This window comes from Cryptotermes secundus, unplaced genomic scaffold (assembly GCF_002891405.2).
Source record: "Cryptotermes secundus unplaced genomic scaffold, Csec_1.0 scaffold719, whole genome shotgun sequence".
Lineage (NCBI taxonomy): Eukaryota > Metazoa > Arthropoda > Insecta > Blattodea > Kalotermitidae > Cryptotermes > Cryptotermes secundus.
The window spans coordinates 137,987-164,822 of record NW_019719368.1 but is presented as its reverse complement, the minus strand read 5'-3'; the positions used below and the strand labels follow the sequence as shown (position 1 = coordinate 164,822).

Genomic DNA, 26,836 nt, shown 5'->3' with positions numbered 1-26,836 from the left:
GCCTCAACCAACTAAGCTACAGCGCGGCCCCAATAATATATCGTGAAAGGTATTTATTAAAAACGCAGAAATACTATCTAAATTCATTCGTCTTGTTTGCTGAAACAGCGTTGTGTTCCACATTACAATTTGCTCCACGGACTTTTTTTGTATCTCCTTTTATTTGTACAATCAGTCCATTAAGGACTATAAGCACATCTTGTGAAATACTTAATCTAAGGCTTAAATACTAATAAAAGAACATGTCAGGGAGAGTAATGCTCCAGTGAGCATTCTCTAGGAACCTATTTCGGATATGACTTTGTTATTGTATGTATTACATTTATGTGAAACCCGTCGTTATGTCGGTTGGCTTATACATTTCGAGTCTTCTGGGCTCGTCTGCTTAGTTTAATTATATACAGGATGTCCCAGGAGGAATGGTTAAAACTTCGGGAGGGCGTCCCTTATGTTAAAGTATGCCGATATAACCCAAAACACCTATGTCCAAAGTTGAACGGTTACGGAGATAATGGCCCGAGAAAAGTGTGGTCTTCTGGCGGGTCCACGCACTGTACCTGTCATCTGAGACGCCTTATGTATGTTTGTCCTTGAGTGCGGTGATTCACACTAGCCGTAAGCTCATGTGGCTCGTATGCTACCTACAGAGCCTACAGAGTACGTTGCGGCAGCATCGTGAATGGCTGGTAAATTACGTGTAGTTGTGCGGAGTTGCTGAAATGCCTTTTGTGTTTTCACACGTTGAATATTGTGATATGCATTTTGTGTATGCATTTTGCGGTGGCAATGCACGTGCTGCTGTTGAAGGGTACCAAAGGCGTTTTCCCGATCGAAGGATTCCATCTCGAAGTGTATTTACGCGAATTCACCAGACATTGCGTGATACTGGTTCTCTTCCGAGTGTTTCTGTGCAGTCTGAAGCGGAGGATGTACGAATGATAAACGCACGAGAGAACATTCTTGAGATGGTTCAGAGAAGTCCGTGTCTGTCCACTCGTAGAATGGCCTGTCGCATCGGCGTATCACGTATGCAGGTGTGGCGAACTTTACATGATGAAGAGTTGTATCCTTACCATGATCAAAGGGTACAACATCTGGAACCAGGCGACCATGCACAGCGTATGGATTTGTGCCATTGGATAAAAGCTCATCCCGAACTATTAAGCGTCATTTTATTCAGTGATGAGGCGTCTTTTACCCTGGACGGTGTAAATAATTTACGAAATGTGCATACGTGGTCCCATAATAATCCACATGAGATAATGGAAACGAAATTCCAAAAGAGATTTTCCGTGAATGTACGTTTAATACAGTTATGTGGTCGGCTTATAACGCAGTCAGCCATGTTACGTCAGCGCTTGCCAGTCATGTGTCATGTATAGTGCTTGGAAACCCTAAGGACAATTATGACATGGCGAGCGAGTATTTTGTACTTCAATTTTATGGCTTCATGTCACTCACAAGTTAGTTTGATGTTACGTACATTATTAACATTACAGAAACCACATATTCCTGCCAGTTTTAATATGTATTTTGAAATCAACAAGTGTGTAACACCGGTCAAAGTTTGACACTTCTCAGGCCATTATCTCCGTAACCGTTCAACTTTGGACATAGGTGTTTTGAGTTATATCGGCATGCTTTAACATAAGGAACACCCTCCCGAAGTTTTGACCATTCCTCCTGGGACACCTGTATTTGCCAGTTTATTTGACTGTGCTGTGATCTTGTCTTTATATTTACGGCTGATGTTTGTAGTTTCTTCCCGTACTGTAGATATGCCTAGATCGGCGTGTAGCAGTCTGTCTGGGACGTACCACAGTGCATTGACTATAGCGCGAAGTACTTCATTTTGGAATCTCTGCAAAATTTCTATATTGGCTGTACTTGCAGTTCCCCATAATGGTGCGCCTTAAGTCCAAATAGGCTTCAGTATTGTCTTGTATACTAGAAGTTTATTTTCGGTAGACAGTTCTGACTTTCTGCCAATTAGCCAATGCATCTGGCAAAATTTAATGTCCAGTTGTTTTCTTTTGGTGAGAATATGTGTGCGCCAGGTCAACCGCCTGTCCAGGTGAAGGCCTTAGTATTCCACGGAGATGATGATAACAGCTTCTAACCTGTGTGCAGTATACATTCATCTGTGCATAGAGAGAAGCATTTGAACCGTAGGTGAGTGAAGGAGCTTCGTGTGAATGTAATTCTGAGAATTCGTTATAACGAGGACGTGGGGACACGCGCGGAAACGGTGCGGAAATGCAGCTCAAATCTGTGAAGTAAACTTTGAGAAGATAAGCAAGTTCATGCATGGTAAAAGGAAGGGTTCCACTGTGAAATCATTCCAACAGTCTCATAAGAAATGCTGAGGAACTCCACAAAGTCTCTTTGTAAAACACATCCAAGTGTCACAGAACTTTCCAAAGACACTTTTACACATTTGCCCTTCTCCGCTTTTAGAAATCCATGAAGAAAAGGACGTTTAGTATTTGACACAAAGCGAGTTAGCATAGCGGTAAAATTTACTTTTGTATTCGGGAGGTGTTTGGTTAGAATTTCAGCTGGCAAAATAGCTAACCTCGTTGTGCTCTGAAAATTTGTATTAAATTACATAAAGTGGTTTTGTTTACACGTTCAATTATTTTTTTTGCCTCTCCTATGTATTATAATATTGAGTTTAGTGTTTTTTTTCTGTCAAATTCATTTGTATGAATTCCCAATTAAATTTCCGGCGAAGATTCATTAAAATTGTAAATGGAAGCCATTAATTCTAGCAAAACATGGCGATGTAAAACTCATTCATGTACTTTCATACGTAATTAAAATGTATTAAAGCGTTCTAGTCTTCCGCAACATTAGAATGTATTCAGTGTTGTAAAACCAGGAAATTATATTATAGTATATTTTAACAGTCAAGTAGAAATATGAGTCAACAATGGATATTTCTAAAAACAAAAAAAAAAAAATCATTGGACTGAAGCCGGGATATAACGGCTGGCTACGACCTGGACGGCTTGGTTTCGATTCCCGGCAGGGACCATAATTTTTTCTGTTCACTGCGTCCAGACCTACTCTGGAGCCCACCCAGTCTCCTATACAATGGGTACCGGGATTTATTTCATTGGGGATAAAACTGTGGGGGCATGGAACTGAACGTTTACCTGCAACTAGTGCCGAGGTGAAGAATACATGGATCTATACATTCATTCCCCCATACACTTTCACGGCAAAGTGCTTAATTAGTTAAGCACAAGGACTTTATCTTTCCTCCTTTAGCCAATGGTTATCGGGCGCTCCTTCCCTTGGGGAAAGTGGCAAGAGCGCGAAGCTCACCACTCACATCCAACTACAGTAGTATCAAGGTCAAGAATACATGGATCTATACGGTTACTCTCTCATACGTCTTCATGGCTTACTGCTTCATTAGTGGCACAGTGGCACGACGTAGTATTCCAGAAGATAGAACGCTTCAGAACAGCTCAATTCCTTCTTAAGGAGCTAACGGTAGCTCAGCTGTTTATTTAAGTCTCCTGAGTTATTTGGAGCCTAAAAGTTCATTACTGTGTAACTTTTCGTTAATCGCCAAACTTTCAGTTTTGGTGTATTCATGTGCACTAAAGGAACCTATTTGTAGCACATCTTACTTGAAGATGTTGTCTTTTTACCAAAATACATGACCGTTTTTATTTCTTTCTTTCGTGTCATTCAAATTTTTAAGTAGAACCGGATGTAGAACAGTGTGAAGTAAATGTTATATTTGAGAGACATGTTCTTATTAATCAACAAATCCTTTTACACATATGAACTTGTGACAACGTAAGAATTGTCACTGTCATTACACAATTTCCGATTGCCGTAAGAACAAATATTCGAGCGTCAATAAGTATCATGAAGGAAAGTTGTTTGTCCCGAACGAGCGGTGTGTATCGTCGATTCTGTGAGTACTCATAACATTTTGATGTGGGTATGATAAAAGTAGTAGACTGTATAAATGAAATGGTTTACGATTGATTATTTGTACTTGTTATTTGTGGGAGATAGAGATGAACTTCGGCCTCGAAATATTATTTGTTAACATGTAGGTTTGGAGAGGATATTGGGTATAATTTTGTAACAATTACATACAGTGTAAGAACTGAGGTTTTCACGGCGGTAACTATGAAGAATGACGCCTTCTGGGATGTGGCGCCATGTAGATCTTGTTTAAACCGACGTATCGGAGGAACATATAGCTTCCATCTTCAGGGTAGAAAAATCCGTGAGCGAGGAACCAATGTGAACAGGTGGCTGCAGGCTGCAAACGTCGATTCACACGAGATCTGTACGGCGTCACATCCCAGAAGGCGGCAGTCTGCAATTATAAACAGAAGAGTCTGCGACGGCATATATATATATACATATATAATGAGAGGAGGTTTTAAGTTACGTTTATCCCACTGGTATAGTGCTCGCATATTACTTATATTATTGGTAAGTAACATATCACAATTATCCAGTATTCATAATGTTTACAATTCTAATATCCTAATTCATAACCTCAAAAAAACTAAAACAGATGGAAACACAAAATTTTGCTCCTTCGATATTGAAAACGTGTACACTAATACGTATACGAATAATAGAAGTGAAAAACATAATTAAACAAGAATACTCTGAAGGATTCTGACGGTGGCGTGAAGCTGACCGCTCATCCCCATTTACTTCACACTTGAAGAATGGTGGAGTAATACGTTCACTCCCCCCTTACATCTTCTTGGACTGGTGCTTGATTATTTAGATCCGGGAACAACTTTAACTTTCCCGTAGATTAATTGACATATCCCATTTCCCTTTTTGCAGATACTGGTACTTCTGGATCTCTGCTTTGGAGACTGGATTGGCTGCCTCACGCGGTGGGTGAGTGTGATCCTTGTGTTTCGGTAGTGTGGTCCAACGAAGAAGATTAGGGAGGAATTGCATATAAATAGCTTTCCCGCAACGTTTTCTTGCCCTATTAACTCTGTAAAGGCGTCTCCACATTACTCGTGCTCGTGCTCGTGCTCGTGTGACTCCCTATGTTCCAGAGTAATTTGGACGATATGACAAGTCACGAGACAAGCAAATTTTAAGTTTTTAATTTAAAAACTGTAGCCAATATATTAAAATACGACTACAGCATATACACACTACGAGTAAATATACGGATCCTCACGCGCCGAAGCCTGGCGAGCAACTGAAGTAGTGTGGACGAAGATTTACGAGCACAAGTAAAAGCCAGATGAGCACAAGCCTAGCGAGCACGAGTGATGTGGACGCGCCTTTAGAGTAACTTGTTACCTCATGGAGTTTGGAGGGATGGAGTACGTACTACATAAGCAGATCGCTTATTTTACAGTTCACTATACAACGCACAAAGTCTTCCTTGTCTGCTGTGTCTTCACCAGTCGTTGTTTGGTAACGGCTTCCAACGGTGGATGTTCCCCTTACTCTGAATTCCCTAACTGACCCCGGCCTCAGCTTCCAGCTTCTAACAGCAGCAACTCACGACGACTGTACTGCACTAGTCCTCTAACTCTCTCACCCACCAAGAAAATCACTTCACTCCAGTGCACAAACACTCGACTCTACTTGGAATGATTTCTAACAAGTCATAGCAAACGAAAACGTCTATGTATAACACAGTCCGTCAGTAATGCAACCAATTGTTCCTTTTTTCCATTATCACTTTAACACAACATGTTTCGGCCCTAGATGGCCATCTTCAGGTGTCTCAATATATAAAAGCTGCTACACTGCATTAATATACTCTAGAATCATACGATATGGTGCACTCAATAAAATAAAATAAAATCCATTAAAATTTTCATCACTTTGGTTAAATTCTATTCCGCCTCACAAAGTGTGTCCTCCACTTGTTTAGAACTAATCGTATATGTTTCTCTCTATGTTTTGTTGCAGCAGCACATTTTTGTGTTCGTTAGCCCCTTGTTAGGCCGCGCCATAGCTCAAGCGGTTAGTCGCTGGCTTCCCATCGCGGCGGCCCGGGTTCGATCCTAGATCTGGTCAAGTGGGTTTTGTGGTGGACAAAATGGCGCTGGGGCAGGTTTTCTCCGAGTACTTCGGTTTCCCCTGCCAATCTTCATTCCACCAATTGCTCCACAATCACCCTCACCTATCATCGGGCTGGCACAATAGGCCAGAAGTGGACGCAGTACAAGGGACTTAGTCCCACCCCAGTAGCAATAAAAAAATTAGCCCGTTGTTCTGTTACGTCTGCAATCTGCAATATGCCCTTTGCTTGTGCTCTGTTCCCTCTAGCAGTGTGTGGTGTTCTCTCCTTATAAGACTATGGTCTTGCGGGTTTTAACGCTGTTTATTTCGATGAGATCGCGACGTTTCGGATGGACATATTGCGTCTATCTTCATCGTCAAAGAGCCATCGCAGATACAGATCAGCGTAAGTGGGCGAATTGCTTATGTCAGTTTCTTTCTTACCTTACGCTTCGACAGCGAAGATTGAGGTGATATGTTCTTCCGAAACGTCATACTAGTTTCATGCTATGGGCGTTACAACCACAGAAAATCGTACTGTTTATATTCATCACTGTGAGAACCTAAAATGCAATATTTTATGTTCACTGGCGGAGGGAAGACCTCCATGCATTTGTGGCCGCAGAATGGCTGGAGTCTATCTCGAGACAAGAGGCCCACTTGAGTTCAGTTCATGAAACATGGCCACGAACTTAACGAAGGCTGTAGAGTTTGATATTCCATTATTTGTGAACTCGATGTCAAAAACAGTTGAATGTTGAACTTGATTTTTATTTTATTTCACACGTCATAGACCAACTTATTATCAGCAAGAATATATATATATATATATATATTGTGTGTGAGTTATCTTTTAATTTATATCAAACGTCAGATCATTCAGTAATTTGTTACATAATCATATGACGTTTATTAGATCTGTTTCAAGATTGAATGGAAACCAAATTCATAGTACAGGAAATTTCGTTGAATTCACTAGAAATGTTCTTGCGTAATATTTGCATAATCAAGATACGGCCTATCCTGAAAGATGTTTTACACAGACAATGATAAAGCGTGCAGTATTACAGAGTGTAGAACGTGTAGACCGTGAGACAAGCAAATGTACCAGCGCCATTTGTAGGCAACGGCTGGGTAAACACGTTTCCACGGCAATGGACACCAAGACAACAATAGAGACACCGTTAGAAATGGTGTTTACTCTTCGGTCCATGCAGAGGGTTAGAAGAAAGAACATTGGTGGAACCGAGTCAATTCTATACGGGACACTGTTAAGAGAGGACTTGAGCGTGGAAGCTGAAGAATCTCCACTATTAGAAGCCGTTACCAGGGAAGGTATGGTGAAGACACAACAGGCTGGAAAGCCTTAGCAGGTGCTGAGGTGATTTGTGAATTGCGGGGATTAGTTGTGGCGCTGTAATTACTTGAATTTCCGAGTTGTGTGTATAAGTGGTCAACAAATCCAGTATCCGATCCAGAACCACGTGTACAGTCACTCTAACACCCGACAGAATTAACTGTAGATCTGTAGACACGTGTAATTTGCCCTCTCTTCCAAATGGAAAATATAGCTTGAGAATTTTCCGAGGACAGGGTGCTGAAGGAAATATTTGAATCTAAAGGGGAGGGGGTTACCATGAGTATTGAGTGACCTGCGTAATGAAGAAATCTTTCATTTGTACTCTTCAGCTGTTATTAACTAACTTCATGGAGCTGAGCACTTCTCGGGAAGTCGCCAGTTGTGCAGCTATTCAAGAACTTCCCAGCATTTTATGGAACACGAAGGTTCATTACCGTGTTCACAAGAGCCCACCACTGGTCCCTATCCTGAGCCAGATGAATCAAGTCCATACAACCCCATCCAGTTTCCTTAAAATTAATTTTAATATTGTGACATACGAACGCATTTCCAGGCCACAGCTCCGTAAATACGTTCCAACACGCAATAACAGGAGGACGTCATCTCTAGCCCACTCCCGAAATATGGGCACACAACAATAGAGGAAGTTGTGTTTTCCATGTCCGCGGTGACGTCACAACCGTGGATAGTGATCACGTTGCATGTGTTTTCTGTAGACCCGACCGACGCGCCAATAGGCTGGCTGGATAGCCATCACGTGATATATGTTTACTGTAGGTCCATGTCCGTTCCTCGGCTATATAAGTAAAGTTAGTAGGTTACAAGTTACAAATAATAGCGGCAGAAGCACGTGAACAAGCAAGGAGATAGCCACGGGAAGTTCGCAGTTGAAGCAGAACCAGAAGTCGGCCTGTGAAGACTTAGCGTGTGGTTATAAGACTTTATTCATGTGTAATATTTGGAGTGTGTGGTTCGGTGAGACTGTTATAGTTCCACTGTTACAAACCCGTGAAGACTAGTGCAGCTAGACTGAAGAGATTAATGTGGAGTGATTGTACATTGTGTAAAGCAGCAGTAGTGTAGTGATTAATTGTAGTTACGACCTGTAAGTATGCAGTAATCCAATTACCAATCCAAACCCGCGTCTTAGTCACTGTGACACGTAACAATATTATGTACTCTCCCTATGTCTTGGTCTTCCTAGTGGTCTCTTTCCTTTTGGATTTTTGAAACACGGTAATGAACATTTATTTCCCACAAACAGCAGTAAATTTCATGACTGCTAGGCAATATTGTTCGAAGGAACATGAAATCATTTGGAAACCCTGATATTATGCAGCAGCTTACTCCGGTTTCAGGTTGGAGAGTGTAGATGAATTCTCTCTGAAACAACTTTCACATACGCCAACCTTACGGAAGAAAAGTCCCATATGTTAAATGTGATTACCGACATGATTTTGGTCCTCAGCGTACGCTGAGAAGAGGATCCATAAATTTGAAATAACGACGCAATATTCTGCATCATAGTTCGACGATAACACAGCCTCATACATGTTTTTGACACGAGATGAGAAATGTAAGAGGAAACTCCAGTGGATTTACGACTTATAACGGTGACCGGATGCAACCTGACGCTCAAATTTTGCAGCACACCAAGAACACTGTCGCGTGATTGAGCGTGAATTTATACGTGGTTTTCGATCGGTAATCAGATTTATTGAACACTTACAGTTCTGTCACTACAAGTACTCGTAATCATAAAAGTTTTACTAATTCCCACGCTTTGAAGTTTATTAGAGCACGCATAATGTCTTCTCAGTCTTCACTAGCCGTTTCTTGGTATCGGCTTCTAACGGCGGATATTTCCCTTCCTCTGTGTTCCCGAACTGTCCCCGGCCTTAGCCACATCATCTCTCGACTGGCTAATTCACAAACCAACCGAATTCCTGACTCCACTTACTGAACTGAACCCTAGACTTATCTGCTTATAACATCTTGGCACGGACCGCGTAGAAACCGCTGCTCCTCTGTTGTCTTCGCGTCTGTTGGAAGGCCCACATAATCACTACTCGGCCATTGCCTAGTAACGGCCGTTGTTTTCAGAGCAACTACCAAGCAACGGCTGTTATATAGATGCTTCTTTCGCGGTCATTGTCTAGCAACAGATCTACATACCAAAATATAAAAAGATAATGTCTCTGTGCTTAATTAGTTAATCACTAGATCCTGAAGATATATGTGGAGGAGTGGAGTTAGAGCTCCTCCACTCTTGACCTCGGCAATACAAAGAGGTTAACAGTGAGCTTCACGCCCAGGACGATTTACCCCCCGAGAAATAGCCCCGGTACCCATTGGACAGGAGTCTGGATGGGCTCCAGTGCCGGTCTGGACGCTGTGAAGAAGAGAAAGAAAACTTGCACAGCTTGGAATACAAGATATTGTGGCATATTTGCTGATGGCAAGAACTGTAAAGCCATCAGAGGTCACCGTTGATAGCGAACGGTTCTCCAAATACGCTCGCTGTTAGCAATAGATTCGTAACACGCAATAATGTGGTAACTGTGAAACGGTTTTCTCTGCGCGGTCCATGCGATAACTACTTGACGCAGCAATAGAAGAACTGATGGAAAATTCTGTATAACAAGCAGCAGCTACGATTACGAGAGAGACTTGAAACGGCAGTTAGAAGAGTACGGGTTAGTTTGCGAGGCACTCTCCGGCCAATAAGGACATGAACACACAAATTGAGGAAGCTACGGCGTTGCCCGTTACCAGGCAACAACCGTAATGCGTGCTGTAGTAAACTGTAGAGCGTGTGAATTAGCGATAGCGCTATTGTTACTTGAAATTAGGTTCTGTGAGAGTTCAGTTAATCAATTACCGATCCAAATCATGTCTATAGTCACACTGTATCACGTGACAGTGTAAATATTTTTTCAAATAATTCTTTCTGCACTAAGAAAACAACGATCGGAAAGTATCTGACATTTAAGGGGTTGTTTTCGCGGCCGTGGACAATTTGTAGACTGTCAGACCAGATGAGGAGACTGTTAAGATTTTAAATACTCCTGCGCTGTCCATAACAACGATCCAGCATTTCAGAGTGCATATTTACAATCACCAGATTTCTAAATGTAGATATCTCAACGTAAATATTTACTCCAGCGAGATGAGAATATCGCTTTCCTGGGGCAGGACCAGTCTACATGTAGCTTGTAGTCTTACCCGTTGTAGATGCTATATTGACACACGGATATAGTGGAGCCTATCATTGCCTGGAGAGGATAAACATTGTTCTTGCGACTGAAAATAATACAACAGAGTTCAGAGAATAAGCAAATATGGTTATGTTTTTATTATATTTGCTTTGGGGAATCAGACTTGCCCGCTATGAATGTTCCTCGCAGGGTCACGCACCGACGAGATCAAGCATTAACACTGATAGAGCCGAAGAGTTTAGCACGTAAATGAAGTAGTATAGCATTACTGGCAAAAGATGGCATCAGCTGTGAAATACTGATTGTTAGGGGAAATAATAATCTTTCACTTGATACATTTTCCTTGCTGTTTGAAGGTCATCTGAGGAATATAATTATGTTCTTAGCCTATTTTCCGTATTAAAAGAATAAAATTAAGCTTCTTAGATCACCGTTCTGTCTGTGTGTCTATGTATCCCCTCTTATTAACTTCTGTACAATCTTTATGAAACTTGTTATGTATATCATGACACCTGAATCCATCTCATTGGCGTGCTTCATAAACCTCTCTCAGCAAGTCAAAATCAAAGTCATGTTACAACTGACGGTCGGTCAGTCTGTCCGTCTTGGTTTCGAGCCCCAGCTCAGATATTTCTTTTGAATGAAAGTTACTGTCTTGTCCGTGTGGGGCGCCCTCTCTGACGAGAGGTCGGGTCAGTCATTTGTCAGTCAGTTTGTTTTTATATGTCCGCTGTCTATATTTACATAGATTTACAATACACACTTATTACTTATTTATGTACAATATATACAAGGCCTCTGTCAGGCCTCTGTCAACAGTCTGTGTGTATGTGCATCCCCCCACTGTTGCCAGGACAAGGCTCGGTAAAGACATTACGGGGGAAACGAATACACAAGCAAAATACAGTAATTGTTGGACGCTTCATTCTCTATGGGTCCCTGTCGTATAAATGCAAGTAGGCGATTGGTTCCTTCAAAGGCCGAGAAAGACTGCGCTGACAAGGCTAGCAGCATATAAAAAAGACAGACCGGCCCTCTTGTCAGAGAGGACGCCCCACAAAAACAAGACCTAACTGTCAAATAATAATAAATATGTGGTCAAAAGCCCCAGATGGGGCTTGACACCTAGACTTACTGACTGACTGACCGTTAGTCGTAATGTGACTTTGACTTTGGGTACTTCCCAGAACTTCTCGTAGTTCTCTTCAAGCTTACCCTAGAACAGCTTTGGAGCTTATAGTGCATATAGATTTAAGCTCGCTGCAAACTTGCGCATGGAGATGACACATAACTTTCCTCTGTATAGAAAGAGATGTTATTTTTATGGCAACTGTGAAACCAAAAAAGAGGCAATTATATGTGTCCCATTGATGTGTCACCGGATATTGAAACGAGGAAGTAGGAGACGCGTGGGGCAGGGATGTGTAATAAATCGTTCGGAAATAAGCCAGAAGCCAGAATAAAAGTAGGAAAACCAAGATTCAGATGGCTGGAAGATTTATGAGATCTAAGAGTGAAGTTATTATGGCACGCAGACCCGTTGCTAGCCAACGACCGCGAAATTAACAACTACACAACAGCCGCTGCTAAGTAATTGCTCCGCAAGAAAACATGTTTCCACAGCAACATTTACATTGCAACAGAGGAAAGTCATTTTCTGTGTGGTCCGTGCAAAGGTGTTACAAGTATGAAAACTAAGTAGAAAATAAAAATATTGGTCGATGAGACTGAAGCTGGCGAAGACCAGCAGCAATTTAACCGGCCGACCCGAATGGAGTTAGAGAGTGACTGGTTGGTGAGTGAGTTAGAGAACCGTTGAGGTTCAGTCACTGTGACCTGTGGCCGTGAGAAGCTGGTAGCTGAGACTGGGGACAGTTCGGGAACCCAGACGAAGATGAACGTCCGCCGTTGGAAGCCACGACCAAACAAAGTCTACAGGAGATTATAACAGACTGAGAAGACTATGGCGCCCTAAAATAAAATGTAAAATGTCACGCGCTGTATCAGAGATTCTAATAAATCTGTCTATAGTCGCTAGAATCACGTGACCGTGTGTATCCAGAAGGAAGATAATACAGAGTAGTGAGTATCTGCCATAAAGGACTCCAAGAGCCTTAGAAACACGTCGAGCCAATATAAGTAAATAGGTAAGTACTATAAGAGAGAATTGCCCTCTGCTGCTTAACACTCCTGCTGCTGATTCGGGGGGGGGGTCCCTAGGTTCAAATTTCGCTCGAAATCTTTCATCACCGAGCATATTGGTACAGCAAGTAAGGATTTTAATTTGTATTCGCGAGGTAAACGATTCGAATCTCGGTCAGGACAGCGGCTGTCTTGATTGCGGTATTTCATTAATTTCCACAGTTCCTCCAGCCAAATGCTAAGATAATACCTCACTTTTACCACAAGCGCTGCCTTCCAAATAATTGTCATTCATCCCTCCATATAAGTGCTGTAGAAAGACGTGGAGGCCTATATAGGACACTGTAAGCCTTCTCGTTTTCTTTAACTTTGCTGTGTATAGATATAAATTTTGAAATACGCTCCAAGACCTAAGGATTTTGGACAGACTTGTGCTGTGTTGTGCACGAGAATGTCTTCCTGCTGAGATCAAACGAGCAGATTCTGTCGGATTCCTTTCCGTAAAACAGGAAATTTATGTGGAACCTGGCATTGAATTCGACAGGCTTGCATTCTACGTGTAGCGTCAGTTACGGCTGAAAGAGATCAACACCAAATCGACTCCAATATTGTCCATGCGATTGTCATCATGTAGGAGTGTGACGTCATTATTTCGTTAATGTTATTTACAGTCACGGAGCTGAGCCCTTCTTGAGAAGCCGACAATTCTGCAGCTACTCAAGAATTTCCCAGCATTTTATGGATCCGAAGGTTCGTTACCGTGCTCACAAGAGACCTCCACTGGTCCCTATCCTGAGCCAGATAAATCCAATCCATACCATCCCATTCTACCTAAGATCTATTTTAATATTGTGCAATCACCTGCATCTTGTTTTCCTCAGTGGTCTCCTTCCGTCTGGCTTTCCTACCAGTATCCTATATGCATTCCGCTTCGCCTTCATTCGTGCTACATGCCCTACCCATCTCATCCTTCTTGAATTGATCACCCAATGAATCCGTCAAGGTCCGTGGCTTCTTGTGGTCTTTCATAGCAAGCTTATTTTTAAGGCGAGGAGCTGTTAGCCCCACGCAAAACCCCCGAAGCTGGAAGACCACACCTTGTCGTCCGTCCACTACTGGTTATTCAGTATATTCGCAGCTACCCTCCATATCTGGAGGGCGTCTCCTCCATCCGCACCTTGAGGACGCGCCATGCCGTGGTTTCTTACCTTCAATAATCGAAACTCGTCCTGTTCTCTACGGTGTGTGTTCGATAGCTGCGTGACGCAACAGTGGGAAAAAGTTTGAAACGGAGTTTTCTATGCGGCCAGTGCCAAGGTGTTATAAACAGGACAAGTTTAGAGTTCAGTTAGTTATGATGAGCACATGAACACGAAATTCGAGGATTTTACAGCGTTGGAAACCTTCACCAGGCGACAACCGTTGAGGATACAGCAGACTGACAAGAATTAATGCGGGCTGTGGTGAACTGTAGAGCGCGTGAATTAGCGAAAGCTCTGTAGTTGCTTGTAGCTACGGTCTGTTAAGTGTTCAATAAATGCAATTACCAATCCAAACCCTGTCTATAATCACTCACAGACGTGACAGTATTTCAGTCACTATGCTGTCTGAGCTATGCCAACTCTGTTTGTATCTATACAAATAAAAAGACATGCCCAACTCCCAGACACTCTTCAGCTTGATATGAATCAAACCCTTATTTCAGTCTGGCATAAGAACGGTCGCTCAACTGGTTAAGAATTTGCCTACATTTAGTATTACCTAAATGTTCATTGTTGTGTTCGATATAATCAATTTAGGATTTTTTGTTTCTTACTTGGCTTATTCTTCGACCGTGAAGATGGAGGCGAAATGTGCCTTCGAAACGTATGTTGACTTTCAAGTACAATACTCCATTATATCCTAGAAGATAGAACTCTTTTAAAGGTAAATAATTTACTGGCTATAGCTAATTTTATCAAAGTTCTGGGTCAATTTGTCCACATTATTGAAAGCACTGCTGGACCGTGAGAGGCCGGTTTCGTCTCAAGGCTGATTTCGACAGTGTTTAACGCTTCGCTGGTTCCTATTTGAGCCATTAATGGAACCTATTCCGTGTAACTAATTAAATTCAATGAAAGTCTCGAGGTTCCCGGATTTCTGTGCTAGCAGAGCTCTGTCCCCCAGTGTTTTCGGCTTGATGAGCGATTGAAGTGAGGATTTGGGTCTTCAAGCTTCCCAGATTCAACACTGGAAGCGCTGCTCTCAATGTCTGCCCCACTGTTACCTAGATATTTCATCCGGTTCAGTGATTCTGGAGTGAAAATTCCTTAACTTCTGCTCATGACCACAACAGATAAATATCCGAGACCCCATCTGGTACAGTAAACACTCTCGCCAACCAAGATAAATCGGAATTACATTAATTGTGGGCTTGAATCTGAGGTTGTCATAGCGTCCACTGATATGTGATGTAGCGTGGTCTTGTAGAAGCTCACATATATGTCGGAGCCGCTACTGTTTGATACATGACTAACATAATACCGTCCACACTGGTAGTACGTGCCATATAACTGAGAGATCAATAAATGAATCTTGCTACCAGTTTCATAAAAACCAATCAAAGAATCAACATTACTGTTAGTAGTTAGATCATGGAATAAGTGTGCTCAGTCGGTAACACTTCTGCCTGTATTCGGCAGGTGAGAAGTTCGAATCTCAACCGGGATTTCGACTACCTTGAAGGGACTTGCCCCCCTAGTTTTCCTCAGGATATCTAGGAAAACGACTGGATATTAGCTTACAGATTAAGTCATGGCCGCTTCCTTCCACATCCCTTCAAAGTCATGAATAATAGAGGGGTACATTTCCCCTTATGCATAACAAATTAAGCACCACGTCATGAAGACTTGTCAAGGAGTGAATGTATAACTCCAGTTTTTTTAGTTCAGCACTAGATGGAGGTGAGTGTTCAACTTCACGCCCTGGCCGCTTTAATCCCAGGGAAGGAATCCCTGGGACCCATTTAAGAGATTGTGTGGGTACCAAAGCCAGTCTGGACGTTATGGAGAAAAGAAACGCCACTTTTAAACAGACGTACAATTATGATACAGAATATGTATTGTTGCATATTTGCTCAAAGCAAGAACTGTTAGAGCTGAGTCGACCCCAAGGGCTGGAAGGATTACGTCAATTGAAAAATCCGATGACCTCATCGGGAATCGAACCCGAGACCTTCCGGATTGTAGTATAATGCCTCAACCAACTACACTACCGCTTGCCCCAACCTCAACCCACCTTCTACCACATCACTAATTCCGTGTTCGCAACTGCAGGCTGCCTGCCTTCCAGGAGGCTCCTGCATTGTAGTATAATTTGCCTTTGGGGAATAATTCAGACCAGAATTATTTGTTTACTGTATGCAGCCCATGATTTTATGCGTGTGAGGAGAAGAGAGGAGAGGTATGGCAAAAAAAAGGGGAGGTTGGAGGGAGGGTAACGCATTTTAGTTAATCCTTTTTCCTCACATATAGTATACATATGTTTCGTATTACACTCAAAATAAAGAGCTATTATTCTTACTAACTCCATACAGCTGAACAGCTGTATACAGCTTCTTGAGAAGCCGCGAGTCATCGAGATACTCAAGAATTTCTTAAATATTGTGTAATATAAAGGTGTATTACTGTGTTCAGAAGTCCTCCCACCTGGCCCTTATACTGAGCCAGATTAATCCAATCCATACCACCCCATGCTATTTTCCTAAGATCCATTTTTTATTATTCTGCTACCTACTTCTAGGTCTTCCTAGTGGTCTCTTTTCTTCTGGCCTTCCCACTTAAATCCCCTTAGGCATTTTGTGTCTCGCATAAACTCGTTGCATCCTCTACCAATCTCATCCTCCTTGACTTAATCATTCTAATTACATTTGGCGAAGTGCACAAGTAGCGAAACTCCGCACCACGTGATTGTTCTCGTGGTCCTAACTCTTCATCCCTCTTCGGTCCAAATATTCCCCTCAACACCCTCAGTCTATGTTCCTCCCTTGATGACAGAGACCGACTTCCACACCCATACAAACCCTCAGGCAAAATTATAATTTTGTATATTCTAATTCTTATGTTTTTGGACAACAGACGAGAAGACAAAAGGTTCTGGACTGAAGAGTAGCAAGCATTACCCGAGTTCAATCGCCTCTTAATTTCCTCCCCAATCAGGTTCTGATTTCTTACTGTCGTTCCCAAATATGTGAACTGTGCCACATTTCCAAAACATCTGTTTCCTATCTTTATGTCATGATTTTGCCCTGCATTTTGGTGACGAGACAGCAACCTATACTTAGTTCTCGTTGTGTTCACTTCTAGACTAACCTCCTCAATAGCTGTTGTGTCCCCAAACATCTTTAAATATTTGTTTTGTTCAATGGGGACACAGTATTTTCTATGATGTAAGAGATGGATTTTTAAATAAAGGTTACAAATATCTGAGTTACGATTGATTGCATTATAATGTTCACACTTAATTTCCGTGGGAATTTATCATTTGTTTTACATATTCACCTCGTTGCTTCAAGTCATAATTGAGTAGAAAGACATACTTAACGTCATTCTTAATTTAATTCAACCCGAGTTCAAATGACTTTGACAATATAGGAAATCTTCTACGCAGTTTTAATCTATCAACGATTGACTAAACAAATTTATTTCGCATAGTTCTCCAAGTATAATTAAAATGATCAAGTCAAGGAGGATGAGGTGGGCAGGGCATGTAGCACGACTGTGGGAGACGATGAATGTGTATAGGATATTGGTTGGAAAGACAGAAGGAAAGAGACCACTGGGAAGACCAAGCGTAGGTGGGTGGACAATATTAAAATGGATCTTAGGGAGATAGGATGGGATTCTATAGATTGGATTGATCTGGCTCAGGATAGGGACCTTGGAGGGCTCTTGTGAACACGGTAATGAACCTTCGGGTTCCATAAAATGCTGGGAAATTCTTGAGTAGCTGCAGAATTGGCGGCTCCTCAAGAAAGGCTCAGCTCCATGAGTAAGTAAGTAGTTCTACTGGGCGATTTGGCTCTGTCCATCCTTAGTCTAAAATTAAATACAAAGAATATAAAGTACTGGACGACGTACACTTGTCGAAACACGTGTATAATAACCAGATTTAATTTAAAATTATATTTTCTTGAAAAATATCTCCAAACTTTTGTTTTTATTATCAGACACTCATTCGCCAATCGAAAGTTCGTAATAAAAATCGATCTCGCGGTTTTTAAGGAGTTTCACGCCCTGAGCCACCCGCACTGCTTTTCTTAATTTCAAAATAAAATGAGGCTTGTAAGATCACGAATTGTCCAAATCTATATTTGCCAGGTAACGGCTGCTTTTCTAGTTCCACCGCAAATATAACCATTAAACTGACGACCCTGCACTACCACGAAGTAAGGAGACCTGGAATTGTATAACCCGCGTCACAATAAACAAATGGGCTTTGTTTCAACTGAAATCGAATTGGTATTTTGAAGAGTTTTTGCAGTAACATTCAGTAGCAATTCATCTCTTAGAATAAATTTCCGGGGGGGGGCAATCGAGAAGTTCTTTGGAATGCGCGCGCACTCTTCACGCCCTATTTAACACGCATTATGGAGAAGAGTCGTAACAAATGGCAAAGCATTTGTATAATTATACCATTTTGTGGGAAGAAATGGGAACTTCATTGAAATTTGATCACCAACAAGGCAATTCCGTGCCCAGTAAAGAACAAATTTTCAAAGCTGTTGTCCCTGTCGTCGGAATAGCGCAGCCGGTATAACGACTGGCGACATGCTAGCCGGCGGAGGGATCGGAGTTCGAGTCCCGGTAGGGTCAAGAATTTTCTCTTCTCCACGTCGTCCAGACCGGTTGTGGGGTTCACCCAATCTCCTATCCAATGGATACCGAGGTCTCTTTCCCCGGGAGCAAAGCAGCCGGGACGTGAAGCTGACCACTGACCTCCAGCTAGTGCCGAGGTAAAGAAAACGTGGATCTACACATAGTGTAGTGTAGTACACGTAGTGTTTAATTAGTTAAGCACAGGGACAACTTTACTAACTTACCTCTTTAATCCCTGTCGCAATGCGCATGTACTAGATACCCCTTCTATGTACCTACCATGAGATGGAAATATATATGATTATCGTGATTGTAGCCGGGGTTTTGGATTGATGACAGAATTTGTTGGACTCTTTGATACATAACACTATAATTAACTGTTCGCCATTACATGCACATTCACGTCTTCACTGCCGTTGCTTGATAGCGGCTTCCAACAGCGGATGTTCCTCTTCCTTTGGGTTCCAGAACTCTCTCTGGCCTCAGCTACCAGCTTCTAACAGCGGCGGTTCTCTAACTGCAACTGCTAACTGGTTCTGCTTATAACTCATCGGTACGGACCGCGTAGATAATTATCTTCCATTATTGTTATATTCTATTGTCGTAGAAACACGGCCTTTCTACGGAGCTGTTACTTAGCAGTGGTTATTTTATAGTTTCTTGTTTCGCGGTCGTTGCCTAGCAACGGGTCTACATGTATTAATGTGTTCTTCAGTGCCGTGCTGTAATAAGAGCAGTGCATCAAAAGAGTGAACTATTTTTTATTGTTAGTGGCGTGGGACTAAGTCCCTTGTACTGCCGCCACTTCTGGCCTATTGTACCAGCCCCAGATGATAGGTGAGGGTGATTGTGGAGCAATTGGTGGAATTAAGATTGGCAGGGGAAACCGAAGTACTCGGAGAAATCCTGCCCCAGCGCCACTTTGTCCGCCACAAAACTCACTTGACCAGACCCGGGTTCGAACCCGGGCCGCAGCGGTGGGAAGCTAGCGACTAACCGCTTGAGCTATGGCGCGTCCCAAGAGTGAACTAAATCAGATTCTCAAGCAATCTGGACTCAGTACAGATTTGTTTTATGATCTTTTTCTTAACCGGCATTGCTTTCCGGGGGCCACGATTGGTTGCCGAATATGATAAAGGCAAAGTCTTTCCTATGCTTAATTAGTTAAGCACCACGCCATGAAGACGTATGGGGGATTGGAAGTAATAACTCCATCATTGTTTTCTTCGGCATTAAGTGGAGGTGAGTTATCGGCTTCACGTCCGCGGCTGCACTACTCCCTGAGGAAGGAACCCCCGGTACCCATTGTATAGGAGGCTGGGTGGGCCCCAGAACCGGTCTGGAAGCGGTGGAGTTGAGAAGCATCTCTTGCGTCTGCCAGAAATAGAAACGCAGGCCGTCCAGCTCGTATCCCGTCGCTATACCGACTGAGCTATCCCAGTTCAGTTGTTGAAAATTAAAGTTCTAAAATATTGTTATAAGACCCTTTCTTCTCACTTATCTCGAAGACCGCACGACTTGGGGACAAGAATATATCAGATAAAAATATACACGTATATGTTTTGCATTTGCAGTTTCTATTGAAAATGTTTTTCTAGACCATACACATTTAGCGAGGTGCAAGCAGGAACACTTGTAGGTCTTCATGCGAAATTGCCGTTAGACACGTCCAAATTAAATTAGAAATTGGGAAGTTTCAACAAATAGCATTTCGTATAGTTCTCCGGTATGAAAAATCGTTAATATTTCTCGCATCTTTTTATAACCCACATTGTGCGAAAATTATGTGATAAATTGTTCCTGGTTGGTGGATTTGTTAATTAGTTTAATCTTAACTCTTTTCTTCTAAAACAAATGAATTGCTTAACAATAAAGGAAGTGACAGTCGGTCACGGTAGCCGCACGGGCTAAGGTATGTACTGTCTTCGCTTGCTCGGAAGCTGGGATCGTGGGTTCGAATCCCACTCAAAGCATGAATGTTTAATTTTTGTGTGTGTGCCTGTACGTGCGTGTTTTCTGTGTTTGCGTACAAGTAGAGGCCTTGCAACGAGCCGATCATCCTCCCAAGGATTCCTATTGAAGGTCTAAAGGCTCGTCCACATTACTCGTGCTCGTGTGACTCGCTATGCTCGCGAGTAATGTGGACGATATGACAAGTCACGAGACAAGCAAATTTTAGATTTTTAATTTAAAAACTATAGCCAATAAATTAAAATACGACTACAGCCTATCCACACTACGAGTAAATATACGGATCCTCACGCGCCGAAGCCTGGCGAGCAACTGAAATAGTGTGGACGAAGATTTACGAGCACGAGTAAAAGTCAGACGAGTCTCCCGACGAACACAAGCCTGGCGAACACAAGCACGAGTGATGTGGGTGCGCCTTAAGATCTAGTAAATCGAAGGGAAACGGAGAATTTCATTGAGGTAGGGCAAGGTCAATATTGGGGCTGTAGCGGTAAAGGTAAAAAGAGGAAGAGATAAATTCGTAAGAAATCTCGTTACGTTTTATTCGCCACTAGTTTTGGATTTGTCGCCCTTCCTCCTACCTAATTATGACTTCATTTTACGTCTCCACGTCCACTTCTCTATAAATCCTTATTCCTGTCTTCTTTAGTTCCGTCTTTCATCCGTTGTTTCACTTACATCGTTTCCAACATGCCACTTCCTTCACTTATCTGTAGCCGATAGTCTTCTATAGGTACAACAAGAAGTTCTGGGAGCACCTAAACGGCCGCTTTCCTTCGATAAGACAAAGGCCGCATTTAGAGCCCAAAACCGGGAGAGGAGAAGCAGAGATACACAGACAGGGAGATCATCTCATAAACTTCACTTTATTTTTCTCTTCCTTGGCACTACAGCCCCAGTGGGTCTAGGCCTACCTCCATGAACTTTTCCGTTCACTTCGGTTTTTCTAGATCTTACACGTTCGGTAGGACTCCTTGGGCGGGTGATCAGCTCATCTCAAGGCCTCTACCTCTACACAAACACAGAAAAACGCACACACACAAACTAAACATCCATGCCCTGAGTGGGATTCGAACCCACGATCCCGGTTTCCAAGCGAGCGAAGACAGTACGTACATGCCTTAGACCGCTCGGCTAAGGTGACCGGCTGTTAGGTGGATGAGAGTCCGCAAATTGCGATGAAGCTCTCTGCATATCTGCGCCCTCTCGCAGCCAATGTTCTAGATCTAGAAGGCTTTGGCTTTAAATCTATTTTAAATTACCTTGATAGACGTGACTTATACCATCACGTATCTACCGTCACGTATGCTAGCGCTACGCGCTTAAGTTTGCGATCCCTGCTTCCAACAGTATTATCATCAGGTTCATAATGCGCAAAAGAAAAAATATCCGAATTATGGCAAATTACGAATCAGTAACATTTCACTATATACTGTAAACAGCTTTCAAAATGTTTATGAAATTCAATATGAGAAATATTTGCAGGACTATATTCTGCTCTTGCGACTTTGACTCATATATTTACTTGTTCCACGCTTATGTTACGTAAAACCATAAATGGATTTTCCTTTATCCTGTTAACCATATCATGAACTTCGTTTAAATTCTACATTCTACATATTTATACTGCTGAAATATTTATAAATTTATAAACCACCCAACATTAAGGTAAATAAACTATGAAAAACACAATTTGGAAAACCTCTGTGCTGTATTACGAAGTATACTGTTCAGAATCCTATTCACAGACGTCGGAATTATCCTAAATCCGGTCTCTGGAAGTACTGCACTACAGCGTAACCATATTCTCAGCACTCCTCTAATGTGACGAATCTTCCGCATGACGCGTTTCTGCACTTACAGTGCCCCTGTCACGTTAATTAGATATAAATGTCTATTACGTTCGTTTCAGAGTTGATGTTGGCAGTGGAGAAATAATTGCACGGTCGTGATTGCTTGCCGGGGGTGTTGAGTTCGGCACTGCTTCTCACATGCTAATGAAATACTGGCCTCTGTGAATCCCCGTGCTAGAGTTTCGACTCTATATCTCTGCCTGTGTACACCGAGCGTGGTTTTGCGCCCAGCCCAATGCCACACTTAAGCTCCATGGGTTACCCTAATTAACTTCAATTGTTTCCACAGAATGAACACATAAACAAGATATTAAATATCGTAAAGCAGGAAACAAAGGTAAAATTGTCCCTCTGTTTAATTAATTATTGAAGACGTATGTGGGACTGGAGACACAGTTCCGCGTATTTTTAACTTCAATACTAAATAGAAGTAAATTATGAATTGTCGAGAAGAAATTAAAATAGAAGTGAAACTATAATAAAATTGTAAAGGTATGAGAGTCCAATGCTTTACAACTTTGACTCAAAAGGGCTGCTGCTACTACATTGTCAGTTGAGCGTAAAAAAATGTTACAAATAAAACCAAGACAAAAATTATGAAGTTTTACATTCTGGGATATAACGCCGTGTAGTCCATTGAAAGTAAAACCGACGTTTCGAAGGAACATATTCGCTGTCGAAGAATAAGGCACGTAAGAAACCAGCTTGAAGCAGATAACAAGCTAGATGCTTGCTTGGATTACCCCTGGAACCTAAAGATGGAGGAGATATTTTCCATCGAAACATCAGTTGGCTTTCAAAGGGCTATAAGATGTTATGGCCCACAAGATAGAGCACCTCATGTTAACCACACATATGAGAACCTCAAACCCTACTAATGAAAATTATTAATCTATTTCTTAACTTAAAAACTTTAAAATAAATTTCGTCATAAATATATATATATATATATATTCTCCGTGCTTAATTAAGCGTCACTACATTGACACATATGGAGGGTTGGAGGTACATCTCCACGCATTCTTGATTTCGGCACTATATGGAGTTGAATGGTGAACTTTAAGCCCTGCCCGCTTTAATCCGAGAGAAACCCCCCTGCTCCCGTGGAATAGGAGGCTGGGTGGCCCCCAGGGCCAGTCTGGAAGCGGTGGACACATGCGCAGTGCGAATCACAAATCTGCTTCTTGCTTTCTTTTAAGATCTTTAAAAAGTTCCGTCCACATGGCCATTCAAGAAAACACGAAAATTAAATTTTACTTTCAGCTTTTGCTTTATGTGGTTGTGGAACTTGGTCTGTCGTTCTGAATTTGTGACATCGCTAACCGGATCGATTTGTATTCAATGCGGTGCTTCAAAATGAGACCCAATTTCTTTTGCACTGAATTCCTGCGCATCGCTCTCACGCTGGCTGAGTCAAGACGGAAGACACATATCTCCCTCCCCCCTACGTCATCTGAGTGAGTCAAACTCAATTCGAATTGGCTGAACTCCTTTCTGTTAATGTGACAGCGGCCGTAGGAAACTAGCATTGATTGTGGGTGTTATTTGACGAAGTGCTGAGAACATTTGAAACAAAGAAAAAGTAACGGCAGGTTGGATAAAATTTCACAGTGAAGAAACTCATAATTTGCATTCCTCCAGTCTTCACTTAGTAGCAATTAACTTTCATCCCAGACTGTCTTTTATGAACATACGCCAGTCTGCATTTCTGTAGACGAACATTAGAAAATAAAGCAAAGTGTATCTACAGCAAAAGCCGTAACAAATCACCGAATTTTAAAAATTCCATAAAAATCTAATATACAGAATGTCCCAAAAGGAAAGGTCAATATTCAGGCAGTTCACGGTGACGATCATTCTAAGCAAAAAGTGTATATGTACACGTGTCCTATTCCGAGCGGTTTCCGAGATACAGCTGTTTCACTGTACAGTACACTGTACAGACGAGCAACACGCCATGTACTCACACGAGTTGCACCGAGATAGAGCTATTTCACTGTACAGTACACTGTACACTGTACAGACGAGCAACACGCCATGTCCTCACACGAGTTGCAAAGTGCATTGATGTTTATGGTGGAATTTTCGAAAATTTATTATACTGGGTAAACTGTACCAACTTTGTCACTTGAACAATAAATACCGGTATTAGAAACAGTACGTAATATGAAGAAAGCAGTCTTCTGGGATTTGGCACAGTGTATATGTGGATATGTGACTGCTTTCTTCATAGTCACCGCCGTGAAAGCCTCAAATCTTATCACAGTACGTAATATCTCTTCCTTATCAACAGTTTTGGAACTGTACAGTGAAACAGCTCTATCCCAGAAACCGTTCGGAATAGGACACGTGTACATACACACTTTTTGCTTAGAAGACCGATACTGTGACGTCCTAGAATATTGACCTTTTCTCCTGTGGCACTCTGTACTAGAACTTGCATATTAAACTCATCATCATCAGTAATCTGTCAGACGACAGGTCCACAGTCTCTTCCAAAACAATTTCTCCACTTAATGCGATCTAGAGCTTTCTCCTTCAAATGGCAGTATCCTCTTCTGTCCCCAAGGTCATCCAGAATCTTCTTACGTCTTCTTCCTCGTCTTCTTGTCACTTCTATCCGCCCCTCTATCTTTCCTTCAATATCTTCCTTTAGAAGGCAGTTTCTGCGTAAAACATGGCCAATCCAATTAGCCTTCCGTTTTCTTATTTCGTGTAGGATATTCCTCTGCTCACTGACTCTAATTAACAATATTAAACTCAAATAAAAAAATTAAGATTAATATATAGAAGAATGAAAATTGGTTGCAAAATTTATGTGCGTGTTCTCTCAAGGAGAACACTAAAGTATTACCTGATGATGGACACAGGGTTTGAACGAAACATGTGATGAACAGAGTTACTGAGTGAATGAGAGCAGTATGTGTACATAAAGCATACACTTTCATCGTCATAAATCAGTACTGTGAAGAATAAACACAAAAATCACAAGTATCTATTCTATTACGTCAGCAAGGTGCTAAAATACGTAGGTAAGTAAAAAATTATACGCACTCTTGTTTTTCCAATCCATATATACAAAAGTAGGGGTTGAACAAGAACTTCACTTTTCTACATAGTCTCCTCCCTTCTCGATGCACTTGGTCCACCGGTCCAAAACCTTGCGTATTCCCTCCATGAAGAAAGTTTTCGGTTGTTCGCGCAACCATTTAAGCACCGCTTCCCCCACGTCTCTGACCGTAGAAAATCAAAAACCTCGTAAAACATCTTTGAGCGGTCCAAAGAAATGATAGTCGGAAAGGGCGAGATCTGGGCTGTAGACAGGCTGTTCCAGCACCTCGAAACAAAAATGGTTAATGGTTTCAACGGTTTGGCCGTCCTTGTGTGAGTCTTCATTGTCATGCAACAACAACACTTTCTTCGATAATAGGCCACGGCGTTTGGTGCGAATTGCTGGCTTCAGATTGTTGGCCAGCAAATCACAGTATCTGGCACTCTTGATCGTACACCCTTTTTCCAGGTAGTCTTCCAGTATAGGCCTTTTGGGTCCCAAAAAACGGTTAGCATCACCTTTCCTGCAGAAGATTGAGTCTTGAATTTCATCTTCGTTTGCGATCCCGGGTGTTTCCACGCCATACTCTGGCTTTTGGATTCTGGCTCATAGTGATGAACCCACATATGAATTTCAGCCCCTGACACACCTACCAATCAGAGAAATCGGATCACTATTCTTTGTTAATCATTGGTGCACACCGCTAGCAGAGCGGCCATGTTTACACTGTCACATCATCAAGGAAAATGATGCAACCAAGATAAAACTTCGATCACGTGACCACAGTAGTACCAACTCTAACAATGCATGCGTAGGAGGCAGTGTGACAAACCTAAAGATGTGTTATGGAGAAAGGGAGGATAATTTCTGACTTACCCTCGTATACAATATTATATTTGAGCATCCTGTTACACTCGTACAATATATATAAGATAAACACCGTCTTAAGTGTAACAATTTTATTGTAGTTCTTTCTTCTTTCTCCTCACTCCACACTACATGTTTCGGCCCAAAATGGCCATCATCAGGTGTGTATTCTTACGTAGCTGTTACACTGCCTGTTAAAATTTAAAATCACCAGTCTTTCTAATTGTATAAACTGTTTGTTAACCTACACGCGTTAATTTTGATTTCTATTTAGCACTTTCTTTTAAAAATGTTATAGATACTTTAACTTGAATTAAATTGTTTAAAAAATAAAAAGAAAGTGCTAAATAGAAATCAGAATTAACGCGTGTAGGTTAACAAACAGTTTATACAATTAGAAAGACTTGTGATTTTAAATTTTAATAGGCAGTGTAACAGCTACGTAAGAATACACACCTGATGATGGCCATTTAGGGCCGAAACATGTAGTG

General features: G+C 41.8%; 1 protein-coding gene across 2 annotated transcripts in view; it reads left to right on the top strand.

Annotated features, from left to right (window-relative positions):
• The window catches only part of LOC111865127 (GTP-binding protein Di-Ras1), a 333,795-nt gene that overhangs the window by 210,755 nt on the left and 96,204 nt on the right, over positions 1-26,836 (top strand). The window contains exon 4 of one of the 2 annotated variants that reach the window (XM_023852892.2): positions 4,837-4,889. The gene's annotated coding sequence lies outside the window, so the exon portion shown is untranslated. Of the gene's footprint in view, positions 1-4,836; positions 4,894-26,836 lie in introns of both variants that reach the window. The other variant, XM_023852882.2, reaches the window with a different exon arrangement.